The sequence below is a fragment of the Thalassophryne amazonica genome, chromosome 19 (assembly GCF_902500255.1).
Source record: "Thalassophryne amazonica chromosome 19, fThaAma1.1, whole genome shotgun sequence".
NCBI classification, from domain to species: domain Eukaryota; kingdom Metazoa; phylum Chordata; class Actinopteri; order Batrachoidiformes; family Batrachoididae; genus Thalassophryne; species Thalassophryne amazonica.
The window spans coordinates 59,336,225-59,358,320 of record NC_047121.1 but is presented as its reverse complement, the minus strand read 5'-3'; the positions used below and the strand labels follow the sequence as shown (position 1 = coordinate 59,358,320).

General features: G+C 40.0%; 1 protein-coding gene and 2 long non-coding RNA genes across 4 annotated transcripts in view; all 3 read left to right on the top strand.

Annotated features, from left to right (window-relative positions):
* The window catches only part of LOC117531936, a 303,771-nt gene that overhangs the window by 170,482 nt on the left and 111,193 nt on the right, over positions 1–22,096 (top strand). The gene's annotated exons all lie outside the window — the stretch shown is intronic.
* Positions 155–1,947, top strand: LOC117531784. Its single transcript, XR_004566731.1, has 3 exons — positions 155–212; positions 734–790; positions 1,891–1,947. It is a non-coding gene; the product is annotated as an uncharacterized LOC117531784 (long non-coding RNA).
* Positions 2,222–7,476, top strand: LOC117531781. Of its 2 annotated transcripts, none has more exons than XR_004566728.1 (4): positions 2,222–2,234; positions 5,074–5,130; positions 6,902–6,949; positions 7,101–7,476. It is a non-coding gene; the product is annotated as an uncharacterized LOC117531781 (long non-coding RNA). The 2 variants fall into 2 exon arrangements; XR_004566727.1 differs by lacking the exon at positions 2,222–2,234 and adding an exon at positions 4,242–4,260.

Sequence of the window (22,096 nt, the reverse complement as noted above, 5' to 3'; positions counted from 1 at the left end):
TACATGATCCTGTGTGGATGGCTAAATATTGTTTTGGCAATGTTATTGTTGATTTGTAAAAGTGTAATTTTGTACGTATGAAGTTACACCATAAAAAATTTAATATTGTTTGTAGAGTGATATTATAGCGCACTAATAAAATTCACTCTAATCAGGTGGAAACACAAGCAGCTCAAGTACAACTGCGGTCACAACCACACCACCAGCAGGCGGTGAGTCTACAATTTACAATACACCTGTTCACTCACTCTAGATTGAAGTATTACTGCTTAAGAGTATGTTTTACATACATGATCCTGTGTGGATGCCTAAATATTGTTTTGGCAATGTTATTGTTGATTTGTAAAAGTGTAATTTTGTACGTATGAAGTTACACCATAAAAAATTGTATGTTGTTGTTTGTCGAGTGATGTTATAGCGCACTAATAAAATTCACTCCAATCAGGCGGAAACACAAGCAGCTCAAGTACAACTGTGGTTACAACCACACCACAAGCAGGCGGTGAGTCTACAATTTACAATACACCTGTTCACTCACTGTAGATTGAAGTATTACTGCTTAAGAGTATGTTTTACATACATGATCCTGTGTGGATGTCTAAAAATTGTTTTGGCAATGTTATTGTTTATTTGTAAAAGTGTCATTTTGTACGTATGAAGTTCCAACATAAAAAAATTTAATGTTGTTTGTCGAGTGATGTTATAGTGCACTAATAAAATTCACTCCAATCAGGCGGAAACACAAGCAGCTCAAGTACAACTGCAGTCACAACCACCCCACCAGCAGGCGGTTAGTCTACAATTTACAATACACCTGTTTACTCACTGTAGATTGAAGTATTACTGTTTTAAATTACGTTTTACATACATGATCCTGTGTGGATGCCTAAAAATTGTTTTGGCAATGTTATTATTGATTTGTAAAAGTGTCATTTTGTACGTATGAAGTTACACCATAAAAGATTTAACATTGTTGTTTGTCGAGTGATATTATTGCGCACTAATAAAATTCACTCTAATCAGGTGGAAACACAAGCCGCTCAAGTACAACTGTGGTCACAACCACACCACCAGCAGGCAGTGAGTCTACAATTTACAATACACCTGTTCACTCACTCTAGATTGAAGTATTACTGCTTAAGAGTATGTTTTACATACATGATCCTGTGTGGATGCCTAAATATTGTTTTGGCAATGTTATTGTTGATTTGTAAAAGTGTAATTTTGTACGTATGAAGTTACACCATAAAAAATTTAATATTGTTGTTTGTAGAGTGATGTTATAGCGCACTAATAAAATTCACTCTAATCAGGTGGAAACACAAGCAGCTCAAGTACAACTGCGGTCACAACCACACCACCAGCAGCCGGTGAGTCTACAATTTACAATACACCTGTTCACTCACTGTAGATTGAAGTATTACTGCTTAAGAGTATGTTTTACATACGTGATCCTGTGTGGATGCCTAAAAATTGTTTTGGCAATGTTATTGTTGATTTGTAAAAGTGGCATTTTGTACGTATGAAGTTACACCATAAAAAATTTTATGTTGTTTGTCGAGTGATGTTATAGCGCACTAATAAAATTCACTCCAATCAGGCGGAAACACAAGCAGCTCAAGTACAACTGTGGTTACAACCACACCACCAGCAGACGGTGAGTCTACAATTTACAATACACCTGTTCACTCACTGTAGATTGAAGTATTACTGCTTAAGAGTATGTTTTACATGCATGATCCTGTGTGGATGTCTAAAAATTGTTTTGGCAATGTTATTGTTGATTTGTAAAAGTGTAATTTTATACGTATGAAGTTAAACCATAAAAGATTTTATGTTGTTGTTTGTCGAGTGATGTTATAGCGCACTAATAAAATTCACTCCAATCAGGCGGAAACACAAGCAGCTCAAGTACAACTGCAGTCACAACCACCCCACCAGCAGGCAGTGAGTCTACAATTTACAATACACATGTTCACTCACTGTTGATTGAAATATTACTGTTTTAAATTACGTTTTACATACATGATCCTGTGTGGATGGCTAAATATTGTTTTGGCAATGTTATTGTTGATTTGTAAAAGTGTAATTTTGTACGTATGAAGTTACACCATAAAAAATTTAATATTGTTTGTAGAGTGATATTATAGCGCACTAATAAAATTCACTCTAATCAGGTGGAAACACAAGCAGCTCAAGTACAACTGCGGTCACAACCACACCACCAGCAGGCGGTGAGTCTACAATTTACAATACACCTGTTCACTCACTCTAGATTGAAGTATTACTGCTTAAGAGTATGTTTTACATACATGATCCTGTGTGGATGCCTAAATATTGTTTTGGCAATGTTATTGTTGATTTGTAAAAGTGTAATTTTGTACGTATGAAGTTACACCATAAAAAATTTAATATTGTTGTTTGTAGAGTGATGTTATAGCGCACTAATAAAATTCACTCTAATCAGGTGGAAACACAAGCAGCTCAAGTACAACTGCGGTCACAACCACACCACCAGCAGGCGGTGAGTCTACAATTTACAATACACCTGTTCACTCACTGTAGATTGAAGTATTACTGCTTAAGAGTATGTTTTACATACGCGATCCTGTGTGGATGCCTAAAAATTGTTTTGGCAATATTATTGTTGATTTGTAAAAGTGGCATTTTGTACGTATGAAGTTACACCATAAAAAATTGTATGTTGTTGTTTGTCGAGTGATGTTATAGCGCACTAATAAAATTCACTCCAATCAGGCGGAAACACAAGCAGCTCAAGTACAACTGTGGTTACAACCACACCACAAGCAGGCGGTGAGTCTACAATTTACAATACACCTGTTCACTCACTGTTGATTGAAATATTACTGTTTTAGATTACGTTTTACATACATGATCCTGTGTGGATGGCTAAATATTGTTTTGGCAATGTTATTGTTGATTTGTAAAAGTGTAATTTTGTACGTATGAAGTTACACCATAAAAAATGTAATATTGTTGTTTGTAGAGTGATGTTATCATGCACTAATAAAATTCACTCTAATCAGGTGGAAACACAAGCAGCTCAAGTACAACTGCAGTCACAACCACACCACCAGCAGGCGGTCAGTCTACAATTTACAATACACCTGTTCACTCACTGTAGATTGAAGTATTACTGCTTAAGAGTATGTTTTACATACATAATCCTGTGTGGATGCCTAAAAATTGTTTTGGCAATGTTATTGTTGATTTGTAAAAGTGGCATTTTGTATGTATGAAGTTACACCATAAAAAATTTAATATTGTTGTTTGTTGATGATGTTATAGCGCACTAATAAAATTCACTCCAATCAGGCGGAAACACAAGCAGCTCAAGTACAACTGCAGTCACAACCACCCCACCAGCAGGTGGTGAGTCTACAATTTACAATACACCTGTTCACTCACTGTAGACTGAAGTATTACTGCTTAAGAGTATGTTTTACATACGTGATCCTGTGTGGATGCCTAAAAATTGTTTTGGCAATGTTGTTGATTTGTAAAAGTGTCATTTTGTACGTATGAAGTTACACCATAAAAAAATTTATGTTGTTGTTTGTCGAGTGATGTTATAGCGCACTTATAAAATTCACTCCAATCAGGCGGAAACACAAGCAGCTCAAGTACAACTGCAGTCACAACCACCCCACCAGCAGGCAGTGAGTCTACAATTTACAATACACCTGTTCACTCACTGTTGATTGAAATATTACTGTTTTAAATTACCTTTTACATACATGATCCTGTGTGGATGCCTAAATATTGTTTTGGCAATGTTATTGTTGATTTGTAAAAGTGTAATTTTGGACGTATGAAGTTACACCATAAAAAATGTAATATTGTTGTTTGTAGAGTGATGTTATAGCGCACTAATAAAATTCACTCTAATCAGGTGGAAACACAAGCAGCTCAAGTACAACTGCGGTTACAACCACACCACCAGCAGGCGGTGAGTCTACAATTTACAATACACCTGTTCACTCACTGTAGGCTGAAGTATTACTGCTTAAGAGTATGTTTTACATACATGATCCTGTGTGGATGCCTAAAAATTGTTTTGGCAATGGTATTGTTGATTTGTAAAAGTGTCATTTTGTACATATGAAGTTACACCATAAAAAATGTAATATTGTTGTTTGTCGAGTGATGTTATAGCGCACTAATAAAATTCACTCCAATCAGGCGGAAACACAAGCAGCTCAAGAACAACTGCAGTCACAACCACCCCACCAGCAGGCGGTGAGTCTACAATTTACAATACACCTGTTCACTCACTGTAGATTGAAGTATTACTGCTTAAGAGTATGTTTTACATACATGATCCTGTGTGGATGCCTAAAAATTGTTTTGGCAATGTTATTGTTGATTTGTAAAAATGTCATTTTGTACGTATGAAGTTACACCATAAAAAATCTTATGTTGTTGTTTGTCGAGTGATGTTATAGCGCACTAATAAAATTCACTCCAATCAGGCGGAAACACAAGCAGCTCAAGTACAACTGCAGTCACAACCACCCCACCAGCAGGCGGTGAGTCTACAATTTACAATACACCTGTTCACTCACTGTAGATTGAAGTATTACTGCTTAAGAGTATGTTTTACATACATGATCCTGTGTGGATGCCTAAAAATTGTTTTGGCAATGGTATTGTTGATTTGTAAAAATGTCATTTTGTACGTATGAAGTTACACCATAAAAAATCTTATGTTGTTGTTTGTCGAGTGATGTTATAGCGCACTAATAAAATTCACTCCAATCAGGCGGAAACACAAGCAGCTCAAGTACAACTGCAGTCACAACCACCCCACCAGCAGGCGGTGAGTCTACAATTTACAATACACCTGTTCACTCACTGTAGATTGAAGTATTACTGCTTAAGAGTATGTTTTACATACATGATCCTGTGTGGATGCCTAAAAATTGTTTTGGCAATGTTATTGTTGATTTGTAAAAATGTCATTTTGTACGTATGAAGTTACACCATAAAAAATCTTATGTTGTTGTTTGTCGAGTGATGTTATAGCGCACTAATAAAATTCACTCCAATCAGGCGGAAACACAAGCAGCTCAAGTACAACTGCAGTCACAACCACCCCACCAGCAGGCGGTGAGTCTACAATTTACAATACACCTGTTCACTCACTGTAGATTGAAGTATTACTCTTTTAAATTACGTTTTACATACATGATCCTGTGTGGATGCCTAAAAATTGTTTTTGCAATGTTATTGTTGATTTGTAAAAGTTTCATTTTGTACGTATGAAGTTACACCATAAAAAATTTAATATTGTTGTTTGTCGAGTGATGTTATAGCGCACTAATAAAATTCACTCCAATCAGGTTGAAGTATTACTGTTTTAAATTACGTTTTACATACAGCATGAAAGTGATGTTTTTGACAAAGTTATTGTTGACCTTACAGTAGATTAATGAATTTCACTCCAATCAGCAGGAAACACAAGCAGCACAAACACAGGTGTGGCTAACAGCATGAACAACAGATGGAACAGTGCAACAGTTTAAGCTTAACACATCAAATCATGTACAACAGGTTCATGCTGCTTCCACTGCCATTGATCATGGACGTATGTGTCTGTGGACCCGGGCTGAATCCTGATTGTTAAAATTAAAACTAACCTGCTATGACTTTTCTTAACTTGTCGTTGACTGGATGGAGAACAACATAATGTCAAGAGAAGTTGGGTCCTGTACAGGTCTTACAACTTACTCGAAAAGAGCCCCAACCCTTTAATTAATGAACAGGTAGATTTGGAAACAGAGGGAATCTGCTGCTAACAAAACTCCAAAACTCTAGATACCTGAAGAAATGTTGAGGTTGGGCAGGTTTTACATCAAATTTGGGAAAGATGCAAAACTCCTATCAACATATATGTCTTTAAATGGTTTAATGCCTCAGTCAGACCAGTTAACAAATGCACCAGCTACTGACACTGAGTAGGTTTGGAAGCCAAAATACAGCGTGAACTGATTCCACACTCTAACTGCTGTTTTAACTACTAGATTCTTTTGTGTAGGTGGATGAGGAACTCGTAACGGAAGAATGCCGATGGCAACACAGTGTGACAGGAATTAGCCTCAGTTTAAGACATTTAATTAATGATATGAGTCTAACTGTAGCCAGGATCAGATTATTCTAAGAGGGGCTGCCCAACAATCAAATCTCAGGGGGTTTTTTTAAGAGTTATTCTTGTGTATTTTTAGGGTTTTCTATTCCAAATAAATTCTGAAATGATGATGTAAAATTTTTGAAAAATGTTATACCATTTCGTTGTTGGTTTTTAATAAGTTGACATTGTAAATGGTACGTCACGTACATTAGTGGTGCCACAGAGACGCGAGGATTCATTGTGTCCTTTCCTTTCGTAAAAGATGGTCTCTTTCACGCAAGTAAACTCAAAAAGAACAATGGAAGCACATTTCCAAAGCATTTAGAAATTACGTGTAATTATTTATCACGCCACTCACAGAGATAATGCCAGCTCATTATACACCCTGTTGTTTTTTTGGGTGGGGTGGAGAGGATAGGAATCACCCTGTCTGTCCGTCTGTGTATTGCAAACATAATTCCTCCTAAACGAGTTGGTGGATTTCACTGAAATATCACACAGTGGGAGCACACCACATGAAGATGTGCACAAAGGAAAATATTTCTGGTCTGATATCATCACGGGGACAAAAAATAAGACTTTTGTATTTATTTCCTGTATGCGAAGTGGTGGGGGGAATACAAATTTTACCACCTAAATTTGAGTGTCTAATCCAAAATGATACATTTCAGGGCAAACGCTTCAATACTGTAGCTTAAAATATGTTAGATATTAGAGTGCACGTCTAATAAGATTCAATTTCATCACCAGGAGTCACCACCGGTCAGAGTACAACAACCACAGCCTTAGCAACACAAGGTGAGCCGCTTTTGCTTAAACTATCCCTTTCAAGACATTTTGTCCCATACGAGGGAGACATCGTCTATTCTAAAGCAATGCATGAAAATAAAGTTAGTCTGAGGAATCTGATTGATGATATTCTAAAAGTGTTTTTGACAACAATTTCCAGCATCCACCACCAACAGCGGAACACAACCTGCAAGACACAGTCCACAGTCCATCGTCCTGACTGCCCTGTTGACAGCCATGTTGCAACGTTTGCACCATTTTCTCTGAAGGGTTTTTCGGATGTTTGTCACTAATGATTTTAATTTAAGTAATTTTTCCAACTTGAGTGGGGACAATCTTAATATTTTCTTGTAACTTTTGCTTCACTGTACGTTTGTGTAACAATGTAACTGAGCAATCACACAATACAAAAATATAAGATCATGAGTTTTGATAGTTTATATGGTTATTGTGTGTTGGGGTCTTGAAAAACTGTAAAATCATTTAATGCTACAAATATAATACATGCCAACAGTAAATCATCAGAATGCATTTTTATACATATGTATATGTATGTATATATGTGTGTGTTTTCACCCATTTATTTGTGAACAATCTGGATCCCACAATTTTTCATGTATCATTATGAAATTCATCAAATATCAATTTTCTTTCATATTTGAGAGCGTATCGACAGACAGTTTAATCAGGTTCTGATCCAGATTGCAGATTTTGGGGCCATTTAAATGTAACTTTGAAAACCCCATTTAATGTATATTTTACATTATATCTTAATTAAACATGCCCCACTCACTTTCATATTTGAAAGTGAGGTGCAGACTGACACTCACTATCACCTGACAAAGTTTGATCTGGATCTGATCCAGATTGTGGATTTTGTGGACATTTGAATTTACTATTGAAAAGCCCATTTGGTGTACATTTTTCATTATATCTCAATCAAAAGTGCCTCAGTGACTCGCATTTTTCTCTTATGAATTTACCTACAGCACCAAAATTGGATGGAGGTTCCAATTTTGTGCCTGTTTGTCTGTCTTCAAGTTATCACTTGGAAACCAAGTGCCAAAAAGCAATGACAAATTGTGCGTAGCAGAAATAATCAATGTTCTGTGAAAATTAATCTGAAAAAGAATTCAGAAACTGAAAAAGTTGAAAAAAAAAAATCCTCGCAACACCACACACACACAAAAAACTTTGATTCAAGTGCATGAACTTAATACATCCTCCTGACATTTAATCACATTTATTTTAGCTTTTGAAAAGTCAGTTCTAACAGGACTTTGACCTTGAAATTTTTTTCTGATGTTCTAGTTTGCTTTTGTTTCACCATATTTTAGGTTGTGTAACTTATGAATTGGAACAATCATGTGCCAAGAATTATAAATCTGGGTTTTCAGTTAGTTGGTGTTTACTGGGATTTTGCAAAAAAACAAAACAAAACAAACAAACAAACAAAAAAACATATATACACACACACATACACACACACACAATTATATACTAAAGTAAATCATTAATGTTTAATATATTCTGTTGTAATTGTAATCTATTTGTCTTCTGTGCATTAATAAATGAACACTGATTAATCTTGTGTATGTCTCACCATCTTTCAATAAGTGAAGTAAAATCTTAATTAATTAATTTTAAATTTTAAATTAATTATAATAAAATAAAATTAAATATTAATTATAATAAAATTAATTTAAATTTTAATTAATATTAAAAACTGTACATTAAGTGGAGACCTGTAGTGTTCTAAATTAAAGTGCTGCTTCAGTATTATTGCAAAAATAATGGACAAAAAACAACGTTTGACATTATTTAATTTGTTGTTTTTTGATCACACATTAAGTAAAGGCAAAAGAGTTCCTTTGTTAAAATATTGTCCATTTACGAGGAACTTCCAAGATGGTGGAGAGGTGAGTGGCAGCATAAACCACCAGCTCCCAGTGGGCCTGACTCCCCCATAAAATTTACCATTATATAACTACAGGAAGATTGTCAAAGAAGTTTGACGGGGGAAATATGGGGAGAATGAGAGGAAACCCACAGTCGAACCCTGAAGAAGAAGTCAATTCGAGCGAAAATGATGATCCTACCACGCGAGCTGACGCTAGCTCTAGCATTAGCAACCAAGCCGACTACACTCTTTTAGAGGCTATGAGAGCGAGCATCATTGCCGAAATTAAGGAAGTCCGTGTCAACGTTAGAAAAGATGTTAACGAAGCCTCAGGAGAGATCAGGAAAGAACTTTCAGACTTCAGAGAGGAGATGCAGACGACGCTCAACACTATTACCTCTGATCTCAAAGTAATGGACAAGAGGATCGATGAAGTTGAACAGAGAGTGGCGGAGATTGAGGAGTTCAGCGCTGAAGTAAAAGAAATACTCTCTCACACGCTTGAATTACAAGACCACTGTTGTGGGCTGGGGTGTTTGGCTGGTTTGGTTTTTGTTTTCTGTTTCTCCCACCAGGTGGTATGCATTCAGGACTGAGTGGCTGAGCATCAGGACCTCACCCTGAACACCTGAGGCTTGTTATCACGTGCAGGTCATCAGGACTCACAGCTGTGGTGTATTTTGTCTTAATCAGAGATTGCTGCATTTAAACCTTGAATGCACAGTGTGTGATTGCCAGAGACTCGACCTTGTGAGCAGACGTGTGAGATCGACGTCAGGAATACAATCTCACCATCACGGACGCAGAGACCGCTCCAGGTTTGACGCCACAATCTGTGAAGGAGGATTGGGTGAGGTCTCACGCTCTTCAGCACACTTCCTGAGGTAATTTGGTTTTGGTGACTTTTATGAAGTAATGACAGTGGATTTGGTGTCCCTCACACCTTGTGTTAGTGAGCTGTCACGTTATGCTAATTGTCTAATCAGCTTCTGCTGCAGTGGAGATTTGAACTGAGTTGTTCCGTGCCTGCAGGGTGAGAAGCTGATGTATAGCTTTAAGCCAGGAAGTGTTTGCTGATTGCGTGCACCTTTGAGTTGTGTCTCTCTGTGTGGAGTTGGACTCACCTCATGTTTTCTTTCTTCACAGACTCGGTTTGTCGCGGCCACCTGGGGGGTGTCGGCGGGGTCCCTGGGTTCGAACTGCTGTGGCTCCGGACCGTTTGCGCTGTTGAGAGCGCGCTGTGTTTCCACCTCACCAGACCGCGGACGTTTTAGTTGTTTGGCACTACTCACTGTTATGTTTATTAAATTCTGTTATCCTTTTGAACCGTGCTCTGCTTATTTCATGCTTGGTCTTTTCAAACGCTGGGTCGGTTCTCCGCCTGCGTCCGAAACATAACAACCACGTCCAAACACAACTCATAGATTTGGAGTCCTGCTCACGTCGAAACATCATACGCATCCACGGCATGAAAGGAGTGGAAGGGGATAATATTACAGAATTGAAAGATTCATAAAGACTGAACTTTCTCTCCCTGACTCTCCTCTGGGAATACAAAGATGCCACCGTTCCCTCGGTCCTATGCCACCACCGGACTCCAACCCTAGATCTGTGGTAATACATTTTCTCGAATTCAAGACCAAGGAGCTTGTGCTTCACACCGCCTGGAATAAGAAGGACATTCAGTGCAATGGAAGACGCCTTTTCTTTGAGCAGGATTACACCAGTGATATACTGGCGAAGAGAAAGGCTTATGTCCACATCAGAAGGGTGCTGAAAGAAAAAACATCCAGTTTCAAACGCTTCACCCGGCACGGCTTTGTATACACCTCAACACAGGTACGATGATCTACAAGGATGCACAGGAAGCCGACGCAGACCTAAAAAGCAGAGGCGTTATCGATGTGGCAACCCCAACCCCCGAGACGCAGCCGACCGGGAAAAGGTTGACACAAGCGGCGTGGGACACTACAGGAGCGACACGCCGTAATAGAGAGACCAGGCTGAAACGCATTCAGGAAAAACTGAAGGGATTCCGGCGCGAGAGTACTGCATAAAGAGAGGATGAGGGAACCACTTCTACAGCCACCAATGGGACTCTCAACTTGATATGTATTTGCACGAATTGTCGTTTTCTCTTGTTTTAAGTAACAGTAAACGTGGCCTGCCCTCTGCGTAACTCCACCTGCTCTCTCTAATACTGCGCACTGCTCTGACTAAAACAACTCAGAGACCCCAGCTCACATTATGAGGGGCCCCACCTCCTAGAAGGGACTCCCCTCTCAGCCCAGAAGTGAGGATTGCACTTCAGACATGGAGGTCACTTTTGTTTTATGTTCATAACTGTTATACTTTATTGTTCAGACCGACACTTTTCTGTTTGTTTTCAAGCCATCTAGTTCTCAGGAATATTTGTAAAAAAGTGCGCTTCTCTGGGAGGAGAAATGGATAGGCAGAAATATAATATAACACTTAATCTAAATGGCTTGCACAATCCCACCAAACGGAGCAAAGTTGTTGCTAAAATGAAACGTGAAAAGCAGGATGTGATTTTTTGGCAAGAGACTCATCTTTCAGATAAGGAACATGAAAAACTCAAAAAACTAGATTTTAAACATTCATATTATTCATCTTATTAAAAAAAGTAACTCAAGAGGAGTAGCAATTCTTATTTCTAATAAAGTAAACTTCCAGGTCTTCTCCCAGATTTCTGATCAAATCAAATCAATTTTACTTATATAGCACCAAATCAAAACAAACAGTTGCCCCAAGACGCTTTATATTGTAAGGCAAAAGCCATACAATAATTACAGAAAAACCCCAACAGTCAAAACGACCCCCGATGAGCAAGCACTTGTCGACAGTGGGAAGGAAAAACTCCCTTTTAACAGGAAGAAACCTCCAGCAGAACCAGTCTCAGGGAGGGGCAGTCTTCTGCTGGTACTGGTTGGGGCTGAGGGAGAGAACCAGGAAAAAGACATGCTGTGGAAGAGAGCAGAGATCAATCACTAATGATTAAAAGCAGAGTGGTGCATACAGAGCAAAAAGAGGTGAATAAAAAGAAACACTCAGTGCATCATGGGAACCCCCCCCCCCCCCCCCAGCAGTCTAAGTCTATAGCAGCATAACTAAGGAGGGTGGGTAGAGAGGGTGTCTGTCTCCCTAATCCAAATTGGGAGCTGGTTCCACAGGAGAGGAGCCTGAAAGCTGAAGGCTCTGCCTCCTATTCTACTCTTACAAACCCTAGGAACTACAAGTAAGCCTGCAGTCTGAGAGCGAAGCGCTCTATTGGGGTGATATGGTACTATGAGGTCCCTAAGATAAGATGGGACCTGATTATTCAAAACCTTATAAGTAAGAAGAAGAATTTTAAATTCTGTTCTGGAATTAACAGGGAGCCAATGAAGAGAGGCCAGTATGGGTGAGATATACTCTCTCTTTCTAGTCCCTGTCAGTACTCTAGCTGCAGCATTTTGAATTAACTGAAGGCTTTTCAGGGAACTTTTAGGACAACCTGATAATAATGAATTACAATAGTCCAGCCTAGAAGAAATAAATGCATGAATTAGCTTTTCAGCATCACTCTGAGACAAGACCTTTCTAATTTTAGAGATATTGCGCAAATGCAAAAAAGCAGTCCTACATATTTGCTTAATGTGCGCATTGAAGGACATATCCTGATCAAAAATGACTCCAAGATTTCTCACAGTATTACTGGAGGTCAGGGTAATGCCATCCAGAGTAAGGATCGCATTTTCATTCAATGTTCTCCAAACTTGACTTTTTTTTTTATGCGAAATTCAGATAGGCACAGGATAATAAATTGTAACATAGGAGTCAGGGATGTCTCAGATCATGCTGGAGTCTATTTGGTTTCACATCTAGACACAAAATGTAAGGAGACTCTCTGGAGACTTAACTTTAGTTTCCTTAATGAACCGCCATTTCTAGAATATGTTGAAGAAGAATTTAAGAGTTACATTTTTCATAATGATAAAGGTGACGTTACACCCAGTGTGTTATGGGATGCTGCTAATGCAGTTCTCAGAGGCAAATTAATAATGTGGTCATCTAACAGGAAAAAAGAAAAAGAAAACCAGATTAAGGACGTGGTTGTTCAGCTTAAACATTTGGAAGAGAAACACATGAAAAACAACAATGAAGAGACTTTAAAGGAACTATCGTGTGTGTCAGGTTCTAAATGATTTATATGTGAACCAAATAGACAAAAAGGCCAAATTTGTCAAGCAAAATTATTATGAAAATGGCCCTAAAGCCAAAAAACTACTTGCCTGGAGAGCACGTAAACAACAGGCTGATAGGTTCATACACAAAGTAAAAAATCCTCAGACCAACGACATGCAATACAATTTAGAAGCTATACAACAATCCTTTGTGGCTTACTATTCCAGTTTATACTCCCAACCCAAAGCAGCTGATTCAACATTGGTAGAACATTTCTTGACCTCCTTGGATTTACTGTCAATTGGAACGGAACAAAATAATACACTTATGCGAGAAATAACAGAAGAGGAAATTAATAAAGTAATATCAAACTTGAAGAGCAATAAAATGCCAGGCCCAGATGGTTTCCCACCTGAATGGTTTACAAGTTTAGATATATAATTACTCCACTATTAACATCTTGTTTTAACTATGTACTGAGGGGAGGGACTCCACCACCATCTTGGAAGCAGGCTCTTATTTCAATGATACCAAAAACCGGTAAAGACACAACAGAATGCAGTTCTTACAGACCTATGTCCGTTTTAAATGTAGATTATAAAATTTTTACTACTATATTGGCTAAAAGATTAGAAAATATAATACCTGAATTAGTAGATACCGACCAGACAGGTTTTGTTCGATTCCGTCAAATGGGAGTTTTTATATTTATCCTTAAAATGCATTGGTTTTAATAGTCAAATAATTGCCTGTCTTAGCTCTTTGTACACCTCACCCACAGCCAGGATAAAAGTGAATGGTGACCTGTCAGACTTGGTTTCCCTTAAGCGTGGTTGCCGGCAGTGATGCCCACTGAGCCCGGCTCTTTTTGCTTTATTTATTGAGCCACTGGCACAGGCCATTCGTGAATCTAAGGACATTACAGGTATCAATATACAACCCCTGGCAAAAATTATGGAATCACCAGCCTCGGAGGATGTTTATTCAGTTGTTTAATTTTGTAGAAAAAAAGTAGATCACAGACATGACACAAAACTAAAGTAATTTCAAATGGCAACTTTCTGGCTTTAAGAAACACTATAAGAAATCAAGAAAAAAAATTGTGGCAGTCAGTAACGGTTACTTTTTTAGACCAAGCAGAGGGAAAAAAAATATGGACTCACTCAATTCTGAGGAAAAATTATGGAATCATGAAAAACAAAAGAACGCTCCAACACATCACTAGTATTTTGTTGCACCACCTCTGGCTTTTATAACAGCTTGCAGTCTCTGAGGCATGGACTTAATGAGTGACAAACAGTACTCTTCATCAATCTGGCTCCAACTTTCTCTGATTGCTGTTGCCAGATCAGCTTTGCAGGTTGGTGCCTTGTCATGGACCATTTTCTTCAACTTCCACCAAAGATTTTCAATTGGATTAAGATCCGGACTATTTGCAGGCCATGACATTGACCCTAGGTGTCTTTTTGCAAGGAATGTTTTTACAGTTTTTGCTCTATGGCAAGATGCATTATCATCTTGAAAAATGATTTCATCATTCCCAAACATCCTTTCAATTGATGGGATAAGAAAAGTGTCCAAAATATCAATGTAAACTTGTGCATTTATTGATGATGTAATGACAGCCATCTCCCCAGTGCCTTTACCTGACATGCAGCCCCATATCATCAATGACTGTGGAAATTTACACGTTCTCTTCAGGCAGTCATCTTTATAAATCTCATTGGAATGGCACCAAACAAAAGTTCCAGCATCATCACCTTGCCCAATGCAGATTCGAGATTCATCACTGAATATGACTTTCATCCAGTCATCCACAGTCCACGATTGCTTTTCCTTAGCCCATTGTAACCTTGTTTTTTCTGTTTAGGTGTTAATGATGGCTTTCGGTTAGCTTTTCTGTATGTAAATCCCATTTCCTTTAGGCGGTTTCTTACAGTTCGGTCACAGACGTTGACTCCAGTTTCCTCCCATTCGTTCCTCATTTGTTTTGTTGTGCATTTTGCTTTCAATTTTCTGTCTTGACGCTTTGATGTCTTCCTTGGTCTACCAGTATGTTTGCCTTTAACAACCATCCCATGTTGTTTGTATTTGGTCCAGAGTTTAGACACAGCTGACTGTGAACAACCAACATCTTTTGCAACATTGCGTGATGATTTACCCTCTTTTAAGAGTTTGATAATCTTCTCCTTTGTTTAAATTGACATCTCTCGTGTTGGAGCCATGATTCATGTCAGTCCACTTGGTGCAACAGCTCTCCAAGTTGTGATCACTCCTTTTTAGATGTAGACTAATGAGCAGATCTGATTTGATGCAGGTGTTAGTTTTGGGGATGAAAATTTACAGGGCTGTTGTATATGGCTCCGAGCACAAGGTTTGTTTGTATGCGGATGATGTGTTGGTGACACTTACTGAACCTGACAATAGCCTCCCACTACTGATTTCTTTACTTAACACATTTGGTTCATATTCTGGCTACAAGCTAAACCTCCATAAAACACAAATACTTGCATTTAACTACAAACCAAATAAAAATACTGTTAAACTTTTAAAGTGCAATTGGAATAGTACTCAAATATTTAGGAGTTCAACTGCCTAAAGATTTGAGTGACCTCTTTAAACATAATCACATCCCTCTAACTACTAAGATGAATGCAGACCTTAAACGATGGTTACTATTGCCACTGAATATGCATAACAGAATTGAATTCCTAAAAATGATCGTGCTGCCCAAATTGCTTTACTTATTTCTTGCTTTGCCAGTTGAAGTGCCCTCCAGGCAATTTGTTGAATGGAACAGAATGTTCTCAAACTTTGTCTGGAATAAACGGAGTCCAAGAATAAGGTTTGAAACACTGCAACTGCCTAAAAATGAAGGTGGTATAGCAGTCCCGTGCTTAAAAAATTACTATAAAGCTGCCCAGCTCAAAGTTCTGATTGCATGGAGTGACCCATTATGTGATGCCAAGTGGAAAGAAATAGATCAAGCTGAAATTCAAACTCCTGTCCCGTCGATTTTACGGGATAAACCATTATTGCACTCGCTTTTAAATAAGGTGTCTAACCTGATTAAGGTACCACTTGGCATCTGGCTTAACGAACTCAAAAACAAGACCACGGAAGATGATGCTAAAACCCTACGCTGGCCAGCATATGACTCCGATTTATCCCTGCAAAAGTTGATAATAGGTTTAAACTATTGTGTAATAATGGCATCACTGCATATTGGAAAATATCTTAACCAACAGGTTTAATGTCCTTTCAACAATTAGCAGATAATTATAATCTGGAAAAGGGTAATTTTTTTAGGTATTTGCAGTTACGACACCATTTCAATGCAGATATTGCCGACAAGCAGGATAGACAGCCACTAATTGACATTTTTATAGATGCATGCAAAGGGAAACTGACAAAAAAAAAAAAAGATATCTAGAACTTACTCAATAATGCAGATGAGAAAGAAAAAAATCTACAAATTATATAAAGCTCAGATGGGAAAAAGATGCTAAAATAAAAATTTCTGATAAAGAATGGGCAAACATTTGCAAAACAGCTGCAACCACCTCAAGCTCCGATCTGTGGAGGGAGTTCTCTTGGAAGAATGTAGTGCGTTTTTTTTTATTACACCTCGGGTTAAAGAACTGCAAACCAAAAATGTTGAACATTATCAAATGTTGGCGGAAATGTGGACATTTTTCTGTTGGTCATTTTCATATCTTCTGGGAATGCCCCAAAATCTCACCTTATTGGACAGAGGTGGCTAAGATTACACAATTGATCATGGGACTACAAATAGGGAAGAGTTTTTGTACATTTTATTTGGGCAAAATTCCAACCTCTCTTAGAAAACAGGACCGGTACATGCTACAAATATTACAGGCAGCCAGTAAAAAGGCTATAACTTGGAAATGGTTGAAAGAGGAACCACCAACCACCAAGGACTGGACATAATACACGAGCTTTATGTAATGGAGCGACTAACCTTTTCCATCAGACATTCCTCTGATAAATGTAAACAATATTGGAAGAAATTGAATCTTTTTTCAGAACAAAATTAAATTATACCTTTTGTCATAAAACCTGGGGGAGGGGGAAAAAGGGAAAAAAAGGGAAAGGAAAAAGGGGGGAAAGAAAGGAGGTAAGGGGGGGGGGAGTATAACCTTGATCCGAATGGCTTGGAAATGTTTTTGTTAGGGTTTGTTGTCTGTGCCTGTTTGCCCCTTCCTTTGTGTTTTCTCTGTGCAGAGCTGGTGGGTGGTGACGGGGGTGTGGCTGAGTTCTGCGGCTAAGTGGGCACACCGGATGTCTCTCTCAATCTGTGGGGGTATAAGACCCCGCCCTGCCATGACTCCAGCGCCAGAGTATTCAGTGACTGTCGTTAGTATAACTCTCTCTTTGCTTGCTGCCTATCAAAGCTAATACTTACCTGAGCCAATACTTACCTGTGCCTTTTTGTCTCCAGATGTGTCCGGTGCCACTGCTGCCTCCCACGACCTACCTCCAGCCAGCCTCCGTCACCACCACCTGCTGTAAATAAACTGTTAAACTTTACCTGGCTCTGTCTCTGCTTTGGGGTCCACTTAGCACAAAACCCAACAGAATACTCTGGCCAAATATGGACCCCGCAGAGGTTGAAAGACTTAAGCAGGCAATAACCAATCAAGGCACCCGCATGGCTCAACATGACGAAGCTCTCAAGACAATACTGGACAACTTCAAACAAGTTGATTCAAGTTTCTCTCAGATTAATTCTCGCTTGGAGCAATTAGCCTCTCGTTTGGACCAGTTCCCCAATCAGCCTAATCAACCTGCACCTGCTCCGACTGCTGCTCCTGCTTCGATTCCTCCTCCAGCCCCAAGCAGCCACATTGTTCAACCCCGTGAGCCCTTCCTCCCCGTTCCTGCCAGATACTCAGGTGATGTAGGGTTATGCAGTCAGTTTTTACACCAGTGCATGCTTGTCTTTGACCAACAACCGCTAACTTATGCCTCTGACAGAGCTAAAGTAGCTTTTATTATGAGTTTACTGTCTGGGAAGGCTTCTGCTTGAGCTGTAGCATTAGCTAATAGTAATTCTACTGTCTCTAACACCCTGGATTCTTTTGCTACTGAGATGCGTAGGGTCTTTGACCACCCCCTTCAGGGTAAAGAGGCTAGTAGTAGACTCCTTTCACTTCGCCAGGGTACTGGTTCAGTTACAAACTATTCCATTGATTTTTGCATTTTAGCTGCTGAAACTGGGTGGGATGAGAAAGCTTTACAAGGGGTATTTTTCCGGGGTTTGAGTGAGGAGATCAAGGATCAGCTAGCTGCTAGAGATGAGACCTCTTCCTTAGAAGACCTGATTTCCTTTCGGCTAGCAGAGAGGCGTAGGGAAAGAACAGCTAGAAGAGCCACGCCACCTGCTGGACCTTACTCCCAGCCTCCCCGCCAGTCTACTCCACCAGCTCCTGCCTGCGCTACTCCTGGATCCTCTGAGCCCTCACCCGAGGAACCTATGCAGCTTGGTAGGATGAGACTCAGTCCTGAGGAGCGCCAGCATCAACAGCGTCTCAAACTCTGCATGTACTGCGGCCAGGGAGGACACTTTGTGGCCAACTGCACCGCACTACCAAAAGACCAGGCTCATCAGCCAGCGGAGGGGCGCTGGTGAGCCATACCCCGTCAAGTCCCTCCACACGACGTATTCAACTTCAAGGTACTTTGTCTCACTCTGACTTGTTTCTCCTGTTAGCACTGTTGGATTCAGGACCTGATGACAACTTCATTGACTGTGTTTTTGTTTCTCAGTGTAAAATCCCCTCTGAGCCTCTACCTGAACCCAAGAACATATACGCTTTAGATGGAAGGCTTCTGGCCAGCATTACTCATCAAACCATCCAGTTGTCACTGCTGCTTTTTGGTAACCACCATGAGACTATTTCCTTGTACATTGTCAGTTCCCCCTCTGCTCCACTAGTCCTTGATCTCCCTTGGCTCAAGCTCCACAATCCTGACATAGACTGGTCTACACAATCCATTATTAATTGGAGCCTGTTTTGTCATAGTCACTGTCTAAATTCTGCCAAGCCTACCACTTGTCCCCGCACACCAGTCATTCCCAAGCCAATAGACCTTTCCCTGGTGCCAGAAGAATATCATGACCTACAGGAAGTATTTTCTAAGGACGGAGCCCTAGCTCTTCCACCTCATAGGCCTTATGACTGTTGCATTGATTTGATCCCAGTGGCACATTACCAACCTGCAAACTTTACAATCTTTCCAAGCCTGAGAGGGAGGCTATGGAAACCTAAATATCTGAGTCACTAGCTGCTGGTCTTATTTGCCCGTCTTCCTCTCCTGTCGGGCTGGTTTCTTTTTTGTTGAAAAGAAGGATTACACTCTTCAGCCATGTGTTGATTTCAGGGGTTTGAATGATATAACTGTGAAGAACAAATATCCTCTTCCACTCATTGACTCCGCTTTCAACTCCCTCCATGATGCCACTATATTCACCAAATTGGACCTGCGTAATGCCTATCATTTAGTCCGCATCAAAGAGGGGGATGAGTGGAAGACGGCATTTAATACCCCTATGGGTCATTTTGAGTATTTGGTAATGCCCTTTGGACTGACTAACGCCCCAGCAGTTTTTCAGGCACTTATCAACGATGTTTTACGCGATATGTTGAACAGATTTGTGTTTGTATATCTTGATGACATTTTGATTTTCTCTAGTACCATTGAAGAGCATGTTCAGCATGTTAGACTTGTGTTGCAATGTTTACTTGAGAACAGACTTTATGTAAAAGCTGAGAAGTGTGACTTTCATGTGACTTCTGTTAGTTTTCTTGGGTTCTTTGTTGAGAAGGGGCACATTAAAACCGATCCTGCTAAAATCAAAGCTGTATCAGAGTGGCCTACACCCACCAATAGGAAGCAGCTACAGAGGTTCCTAGGGTTTGCGAACTTCTACAGACGCTTTATCCGGGATTACAGCAGAGTTGCTTCTCCACTTACCAGATTAACTTTAGTCAAGGTTCCTTTTGAGTGTTCAATAGAAGCAGAGACAGCATTTGATAAGTTAAAAAGACTCTTTTGTTCTGCTCCTGTCCTTTCACACCCAGATCCCACAGCCCAGTTTATTGTAGAAGTGGACGCTTCTGATTCCGGCATAGGCGCTGTCCTCTCTCAGCGCTCTTCCTGTGACCAAAATCTTCAACCATGTGCCTTCTACTCCCGCCAACTGAGCCCTGTTGAGAAGAACTATGATATTGGCAAGAGGGAGCTACTGGCAGTTGTCGAGGCCCTGAAGGAATGGAGACACTGGCTGGAGGGTTCAACACATCCCTTGGTGGTATGGACTGATCATAAAAACCTGTCTTATTGCTGCTCTGCTCGCAGGTTGAATTCCCGTCAAGCTTGTTGGGCGCTGTTTCTGGGACGATTCAATCTAAATCTTACTTACCGTCCTGGTTCTAGGAACATCAAACCTGATGCTCTGTCAAGGCAGTTTTCTTCACCGGTGGATGTTTCTACTGACACTATTTTGCCACTTTCTTGTATAGTTGGTGCGGCCACTTGGGATGTGGAGAAAACTGTCAAAGAAGCCTTGACTAACCATCCAGTTCCTGACATGTGTCCCCCAGACCGTTTGCTTGTTCCTCCGTCTGCTAGGTCAGAGGTCCTTCAGTGGAGTCACTCATCTAAGATTGCTTGTCATCCAGGCTTCCATCGCACACTCATGCTTGTTCGTCAGCGCTTCTGGTGGCCTTCAGTGTCCTCGGACACTAAAGAGTTTGTTGCTGCCTGCTCAGTCTGTGCCCACAGCAAGTCTTCCCACCGTGCTGCTGCTGGCCTGCTTCGCCCACTTCCTATACCACACCGTCCATGGTCCCACATTGCCGTGGATTTTGTTACCGGCCTACCACCTTCTGAAGGTAATTCAGTAATTCTGACAATAGTTAATCATTTCTCTAAGTAAGTACACTTTGTCCCTTTGCCCAATTTACCTTCAGCATTTGAGACCGCTAACCTGTTAATTCAACATGTGTTCAAACTCCATGGCATTCCTCATGACATTGTTTCGGACAGAGGCCCACAGTTCTCTTCCCAGGTGTGGAAGGCCTTCTATCGTGCTCTCGGGACTTCTGCCAGCTTGTCATCTGGGTATCATCCCCAAACCAATGGCCAGACTGAGCGGGCAAATCAGGACCTGGAAGCGGCTATCCGATGTGTGGCAGCACGTCATCCCTGTTCCTGGTCCACTCATCTTCCCTGGATAGAATATTCGCACAATTCTCTCATCTCCTCTGCCACCGGTATGTCTCCCTTCATGGCTGCTAATGGCTTCCAACCTCCTCTCTTCCCTAACCAGGAGACAAAGGTAGCTGTTCCTTCTATCTGTTTCTTCTATCCTCTAATTTCCTGCTTTTAAGTTCAGATAAAACTGACGTTATTGTACTTGGCCCCACAAATCTTAGAAACATGGTGTCTAACCAGATCCTTACTCTTAATGGCATTACCCTGACCTCCAGTAATACTGTGAGAAATCTTGGAGTCATTTTTGATCAGGATATGTCCTTCAATGCGCATATTAAGCAAATATGTAGGACTGCTTTTTTGCTTTTGCGCAATATCTCTAAAATTAGAAAGGTCTTGTCTCAGAGTGATGCTGAAAAGCTAATTCATGCATTTATTTCTTCTAGGCTGGACTACTGTAATTCATTATTATCAGGTTGTCCTAAAAGTTCCCTGAAAAGCCTTCAGTTAATTTAAAATGCTGCAGCTAGAGTGCTGACGGGGACTAGAAGGAGAGAGCATATTTCACCTATATTGGCCTCTCTTCATTGGCTCCCTGTTAATTCCAGAATAGAATTTAAAATTCTTCTTCTTACTTATAAGGTTTTGAATAATCAGGTCCCATCTTATCTTAGGGACCTCTTAGTACCATATCACCCCAATAGAGCACTTCGCTCTGACTGCAGGCTTACTTGTAGTTCCTAGGGTTTGTAAGAGTAGAATGGGAGGCAGAGCCTTCAGCTTTCAGGCTCCTCTCCTGTGGAACCAGCTCCCAATTTGGATTAGGGAGA